This window comes from Saccoglossus kowalevskii, chromosome 12 (assembly GCF_978046115.1).
Source record: "Saccoglossus kowalevskii chromosome 12, keSacKowa6.1, whole genome shotgun sequence".
NCBI classification, from domain to species: domain Eukaryota; kingdom Metazoa; phylum Hemichordata; class Enteropneusta; family Harrimaniidae; genus Saccoglossus; species Saccoglossus kowalevskii.
Window position 1 is genome coordinate 5,815,425 of NC_140652.1, and position 8,462 is coordinate 5,823,886.

Consider the following 8,462-nt stretch of genomic DNA (forward strand, 5'->3'; position numbering starts at 1 on the left):
CTTGAACTTAACAATTTATGAACATTCAAACAGTCGTCAATAATTATGTAGGTGGTGGTAAATAAGTGGGTTCAAAGGTCGTCACGTGATCATGTACTGACCTATTTCCGCATATTTCTGGAGTCGGAGAGTTGGTATTCAACAATTACGGTAAGACAAAATCGTTAACACACCGGGCAAAGTTGTTCAAAGTGATGGCAAAGTTGTGCAAAGTTATGGAAACTTCGGTATACATGATCTAAGTTGTTGGCATATACAAACGTGCAGCTGTAAAGTCAACACATTTAATAATTGCCAATTGAAAGCAACCTATAGATGTTCACATAAACTGACTGTAAAATGTTAGAAAACAGCGTGCAATGTTGGAAAAAGCGAAGGAAATGTTGGCGGAGTTGTTTGTTTATTTAACCTAAGTCATTGTAACGACACCCCCGCAGTTAAATTTAGAAAACATTAAGTAAATGCAACAGGAATGCCTCATATATAAACAAATTATCACAACAGCCAACCGAAGTATCGACAACAAACTGCTTACAAAGTTGTGAAAATTTATTGCGAAGTTGGTTGTTTCAAGCGGGATTGTTACCTGAGATATCATAATAACAAGTACCATAGTTAAAAGTTCGAAAATGTGAATAAATATTTCGAGAATTGCTGTTAAATTACCGTAGTGTTGCTCCAAGTATGTAGAGGTCATAGGTCAATACTAGAATGTACTTTGTGCCAGCGATAACGATTTTAAAACATCCAAAAACATGAAATACCCGCCAATTCGGCTTAACTTCAAATGATCCATGCAGCTATGTGGTTACGTGACCGACAAATGTTTAAAGTAACACTGCATGAAAATTCGAATTTCCGTCGTAGCCGCTTGCCGGATTAGCAACTTGTTTTGCAGTAAATCCGTTGTTTATATTTGGGTGCGTAAACGTTCGAATTTCCCTCGCGTAACCGTCGAAACTTAAACGACGTAAATTTAGAAATTGCGCGTTTGATACGCCCAATGTAAACAGCGGAAATTCACAAATTTGCTGTCGTTTTACGCTGAACTTAAAGAACTGATATACTACATTGCCCGTTGTATATTTTCAAGGTAAATTGACGGGCAACTCTGAGTTTGTCGTTGTTTTACGTTCAACTTATTAAGCGGAAATCACGCAGCTTGAACTGCTGCACTACTGGCTTGACATGGTAGACATCATTCACTTTTCATATAAACCTGCTTAGGTAGCCAGGTCTAAAGACTATAGAAATATATTTCTAACTAATCCGTTTATAATTTACTAATTTATCGTCAACTATATATTTTTTGTTTTACAATGGTATTGTTTGAACTAATACTCAATGATTCGATTGTGGCGAAGTGCTTAACTAGCGACTGTAACTGTACATTACATAAATACGCTATTATAGCGACATATAATAATTTATTACAGACGAATCCGTAGTGACTAATAATAATATTACTTCTGTTATTGCGCCCTCGCCGATCTCAAATCCAGTTGAACTTTACAATTCATGTGAAGCAAAATAGCTCCTTATCATGGCTTATGCGATGGTTGCGCGCCCTCAGTAAATTGTGTATGTTTATCTATGGAATTAACACTTTATCGACTATTGACATTTTGTGAAGTGGCCTTGGACCTTACATGGATAATGTATGGGTTTAACCCGCACCATCGCTAATACTACGAGCACGAAATGTGTTTTGAGGTTAACCTGAATTTGAGATTTACTGGATTCCGGCAGAGCAAGATCCCGGCGGACATTATCTCAGAAAACATGTGTTTAGATAATGTAATTTTTAAGTTACTGCCAACACATTACAATAGAACAGGGTCGACGATGGACGTTGATGTACTGTGAAATACTTTATTTTAGCTGGAATTATTGTTTGCTGAAAAGTGTTTTTGAGTGTTTTGCGTGGATTTTTTTTACTGATTTCTGACGAGTTGAATGAGACATATAGAAAAAAGGTATATTCGCGAAAATAAAGTATTTCACAGTAGATCTAAAAGGTCACCAATTTCAATCTTTATTTTAAAATACAAATAGTCCTATTGTTGCTTTATAAATCATAGTATATAATATACAGCTAAAAAATAGGTGGTTTAACAATTAACGGATTATGGTACGTCACATTAAATGCCATTGTCTCCATGCGATGTCTGGGAGTTTGTTCTACCCTGATTGTGTCTACAGGGAATGTTTCTATATCATCATTTATATTACAATTTTTAAACAAAATGCTATATTACTATGTAGTGTATTGCAATACTTGATGACCATATAATTTTCAGGGAAAATTTTATGATCTTTTTTTATGAAGATGATGTCTACTCATGAGTTACTGTAGCACACGAATCTACAGGAGTGTTTTTTTGTGAACGGCAGGTCGGCCCTGGGATTCTGGCCCGGATTCACGCGACTAATTGACGTAATTTTAAAACATACGACAATTCACGCAACCCACTCTGTAAAATAGCGTTATTTCAAACAACACTACTTAGCATTAAGTAGTAATTAACGAGGCGTTATATTCGGACAACTTGAAGCGGGTGAGCCAACAACCAACACAACGACAGGCGTATTTATAACTGTTATGACGTTGCTTCTCTTTCAAGGGCTAAAAATCGTTCTACGATTGCATCACTTCCGCTTTAGGATCTTGTAATCATGACAAGCACTACGGTTGACGCTGTGACATCACGTCTATTCAGTCTTCCTACTTAGAATTCATAATTGAGATTGTTCTAGCATTTACTAATATTGTTGACGTTTATTATTTGGGCTTAAATGTAATATTCAAGATAGTAAATGTTGTTGGATATCGATAATAAGGTGGTTTCACATTGTAAAATAATGGAGGATTTTGTGGAGGGGCTGTTTCGAATCAAAATATTCGGGCGGTATAAATAAATCATAGCTTAGAAGAGGCCTTTGATGAAAGGGCGGTGGTCTTTGCTCAGTGCGTGTTTGAATTGTTTGTAAGTAAACAACGTGTTGTATACGTCGCTATGAGTCCATATCAAACACGACGCGGCGCGACAACCATTGCATTTAAATCCCAAGGTTAGGTGGCCCATGGAGGTAAAAAGAGCCTCCATGGGTGGTCTAACTACAGCATGATCAAGTGCTAGATTGCGTAACCGCAACTATCATTGACCATGGAGGTATAAACAGATACCTCCATGCATTGACTAAATTAGCTTCGTGAAATCTGTTTTTACAATTGCAACCAGGGTGGCTGTGAGAGATGTCAATTAGCCTGCCGAGGAAACAAAACTAATGGTTGGTATATATTAAAGGAAAACTAATTTCTCAATCGTTATTCCAAAGACAGCATTGTAGAAACATAAAGCAGAGACTTCAATTTAAGACACTATTCCGATAATGCAGACTACCTTTTCGTCGAAATGTGCTATGTACATACAAATGTAAAAGAAAACACCGAGAAACAACACGCTGAGGTCCGGCGTATTGGACACTTCTGACGTAACCAAACTGCGGCCTAAATAAAAATGTGTGAAAGCGAAAAAAATAACTGACGTCGAGACATCGTGTCCACTTCCTGTTATACTGTTATCTGCATTTTCTGAATTTGCTTTGGCATCGATTTATAACTATAAATCGAACATGTATACCTTCCTTGTTACTTTACTTAGTAATTATATTTAAAATGACAGAAAATTGGGTTTGGGCGTTCCGGTGGACGGACGTTTTGGCCAAGGGTTTCAATATTTGAAATTCGCACCCACCGTTATATGTGTAGGTATCAGTTACTAGTATTTCAAACAATAAGTATGATTTTTGTGTCATTGAAAAAATGGTATATGCTTGTATTTTGTGCATGTATTTATGAAAGATTTCAAGAATAAGAGTCGTAACTTTCGTAGGTACAAGTATCGTGTCTCTTCCATACATTTCACTTACGTTCATTAAACTTGAATGAAGTCGCCGCTTGAAAAGAATGCTATTTACGAAGTTTAAAATAACCAAGCCTTCCGGATTCGAGCCTCTTGATTGATTCGACAACGGTAGCAATCATTTATTCTAAAATGTTGAACATCGGTAAACATAAAACTAATCTAAAATATCTCCTGCTTTTCAGGAGTTAAGCGAATTTAATTAGATATTAATGCGTGAACTATGTAGGCCATTGCCCGTTGCTGCACATAATTCAAACACGTTGTAATAGAGTTCATATTCATATTCACTCCATTTCAAATAAACTAATTCACCATTGAAACATCGCCCAACAAAGATGTCGCTGATCACTCAGTTGTCGCAGCGTGTGTTGTACCATGATACACCCAGTTTCGACTTTTGTAAAATGCGATAGTAAAAATATACGTTTCACAAAAAGTCTTTTACCTCCATGATATCACATTAGGGTAAAGCTGTGGATGGGGCCTAAACGGCGGGATATTCGGTACCCTTGAACATGCAATAGAAATTACGTGTATACAGTACATTCTAATTATTCTTTGCAAATAAAACAACAATACAAATAAGAACTTTTCATTATCTAATTTACATAATACTGAACATAATAATGACCGAGAAGACTGGTTGTTACAGTTGTTGTCTATTACACGATATAAGTGAGCAGTTGTTCACAGAAATATTTAATACATAGTCAATTACGTGATATCGGTGATCAGTTGTTCACAGAAATGATGTCGTCATTCAGTTTACAAAAATATTAAAACATACTAGTAGTCTATTTAGATGTTTAGTTGTTTACATAAATATTTAGTGTATAACCACTTTATTGAAAAGTTATTTTCCAAACTAAAAAACGCCAACGTCCTTTAAAATAGTATGATACAGGTACAAATTTGAAGGGCGCTGGTCGTTGCGCAGCGCGTTTTCGTACTTCATGTAATGAAGCAATGTTTACACGTGTTGTATACGTCGCTATGAGTCCTCTATCCAACAGGACGCGATGACCACCGCCCTTTGAACAAAAGATTTTTTTATTTTATATGCTGACCAAAAAATATCATAATAACAATGTTTTAAACGTTTGTAAAATTAACATCGCAAATTTTGAGAATGTGTTTAAGAGATGCCGCGGTGTAAATAAACATTGCAAACAGGGTCTGTTTCGTTCGTAGAATTTTTGTTTTGTTAATTTTGGCTCATAAAAAAACGTGCTGCATTTGTTTCTGTCTTTGGCATATTTCAGAATGATAGATATTGTCCGGTCGTATTTTTACGTATTTAATGATCTGTTTATACCAACCGAGTGCACAGTATTAATTTCACCCAACCTGTCTAATTTCCGCTTTATTTTGAAAATATCGCCCGCTGCGCGCATTTTAATTCGTGGTTTTGGCATCGTTATTTTTGGGAAAACACATCAATATTTTCTTCGTTTCTTTGCCCTAGGCAGTTAGCGTTGTCTTTATCAAGTAACTGTCTCGATAATCATTGATGAAAGGAGAGAGCAGTCCTGGATTCAAACGGAACACAGTTCGGCTCCTTCAGCATGTTAAACAAAAGGTCGTAGTTCAAGTTGCGTGCGCGAATGATACAAGGGGGCAAGGAGGGTTATTTTCGTTCAACGTAATTGCAATATTTTGTTGTTCGTACAACGGAAATTGGAAAAATAAATTCCGTAATCGTGTAATCACAGGCTAGACGTACGACGTAATCAATCAAATATTTTTATCGTACACTGTAAAAATGTGTAATTTTTCTCGGTATGTACAAGAATTTACATCCAAATTAAAAAAGTCGTAAAGAATGATCAAGCGAAATTACATTTTCGAAACTGTGAAATGACTAGATGACACAATTCATTGCAAAATTCAATTATCACTGTAAATTGTAAAAACGTCTTTTTTCCTTGTAAATTGTAAAAGGCCATTTTTATTTCCCGTAAAACTGTACCAGCTTCCCCTTTTGCCCCCCTCCATACAAAGTATCATAGATTGTCGCATCGTGTCGTTCGGATTTTAATAGTAATTAATACTCTATTACTCGTTGTATCCTTAAACTTTACCATTGAAACAACAAATTCAACCACTCGTGTACCAGTGATCAGTGTTTGAGCCAGCGATTGGTGTTTTAAATAAGCGAGCGAGAAAAGAAAGTGATATAAATGTGGTAGTTTGTTCGGTCGGAAAAGATCCCGTGGTCAGATATTATGTGATAATTAGTGGCTTAAAACCGATAAAAGCGGGTGATTGGGCGAAATTAGTAGCGTGGCAAGTTTACAAATTGAGAAACGTCACCAAGTAAGGACACGGTAGAAAGAGTTGATAGTAAACGCAGGGGTTTACAGCGGGGGAGCAGCCACCACCCCTTTACCGTGAAAGCGTGAAATCGCGACAGATTTGTTTCGTTCTTACATTTAATATTAGGTTTTGAGAGCTGCTGAGTAAAAAAAAAGACGAAATGATCCAAAAAGAACGCGTTGGGGACATATGCCTATGCAGAATTTGGTTTGCCAGTACATAATCCATTTTTAACACCTTGGCTACTCTATTGACAATGGCTGTTTATCCTGATTTGGCACTTGGGGTTACCGGTAATCACAACGGTGTCCACAACGTGCTGTGCATGTTTTCGGCACGAATTCAGTTGTAAGCTGAAATTTTCATATGCGTGTTTGGTAGTCGTTAGCTAAACATTTTTGGGTTTCGTTTGCAAAGTTACGTCTAACTGTTTTTGCTGAAATACATTGTATACTCATGGAACTATAAACCCCAGGAAGAACAACGAAACTAAGAGGATTACAAAAACCTTTGTCTTAGTTTATCTTACAGTGCTTCGATTTTGTTTCCACAACATTAGTCATACGCCATGTTAGTTGCCGCCGATACGCCCTTATCAACCGCTTTGCTGGAAACGGTAAACTTGAAAAAAAAAAATCATATCTGCGCAGTAAAATATTTCGTTCACTACGCATGCGCAAACAAGTCGGTCTGCAGGGTGACCTTCAGTGTACCGGAAATCATGCAACGGGTCGGAGTTTTAGCGAGTTTTCATAATTTTCAATGTCGTTTTTAGATTACTTCTTGTTTTTTTCAACCCTCAGAAAACTAAGGTTGCGAAAGTTTGCGAAACATGGGGTTTCGTATGCTGTTTGTTGTCGAGATATTCCGACTTATTCCGTGTTTCCCTTCGATCGCCAGAAGTGGCAATGTGTTGTTTTTTTCACGTTGAATGTCGCTCATTTATCAGTATTTTTGTCTTGGCACCATTGTTTTTTATGCTATAACCGAAACAACTCGATCATGTGATCTCCCGAAGTCGCCCGATTGACTCCGAAAATGACCGATAGTCAGAGATAAACGTTCATTTGCGTAAATCGGCTTATTTTTTAATGCGACGAAATACACAGTCAAAATAAACATTCGACATCGCGGCAACTATCATAGTTCAAAGGAAACGAAGTGGTTGTTCTCCCTGGGGTTTATAGTTCCATGGTATACTGTATATAGTTTTGTCTTATTCTCTCAACTGTGATGTGGTATTTAATCTGATAGTACTACAACTCTTAATTTAGCAAATCTTTGGAATGTTATTTTTATTGTGATAATCAAGAATATAAATTTGCCCGAAGTCGGGAGTTGTGAACAAATAAACTGTTAATAAAGAGCTTTGGTTATGTAAGATCCATGGTAAGATCTCCGTGATAAGGGGTGGATAGAAACGCAGTCTCTCAACCTCAGGTTGGGAAACGATAATACTTCTTTTGTCTCAATGCGTGTTACACGTTCGTCAAATTGTTTATTTGTTAACCCATGGAGGTCTCTTTTTACCTCCATGGTTAATAAAGGCCCAGGTATACTATAAATACGCTCCTAAACAATAGGGATTATTTCCTTGCTTGTCACGCTGTAGTAAACAGCTCCAGCCAAGCTCCGGTAAAAACGTGTTTTCTCAAACTTACAGGTCGATTATGTCATGCCAAAGTGGATGCATGTGACTATAAATATCACAGCAGTGACTGTGTGTAATATTTATGACAATAAATTGTGTACGAGCTGAGATTTTGGCGGATAAAAGTAAAAAACATGAACCGGGGAAAGGGATGCGCGACTAATCTTGAATAATTACTACTGTCAATCAAAGTCACGTGATGCTGGACCGCTGAAACAGCATGCGTCATAGGCTATGCAAGTGATTAACAACACTCATTAGAATAGCCACACCTCCAATTCACACTTGCCCGGGGCAAGTGAATTGGGCCTTTAACCCAAGTGAACGCAAGCCTACTTTTCTATTACCATAAAATTAGCATATGGTATGACATATGACAAATATTTAGAAGTTGTTAAAAACCCATCACATAGAGCTGCAATGACAAAATTAAGAATCAGTGCGCACGTTTTACAGATAGAAACAGGAAGACACGGCAACATAGATATATCCAATAGAAAATGTCCCATTTGTAAAACTAATGAAGTAGAGGATGAAATACACTTTCTTCTAAATTGTAAATTATA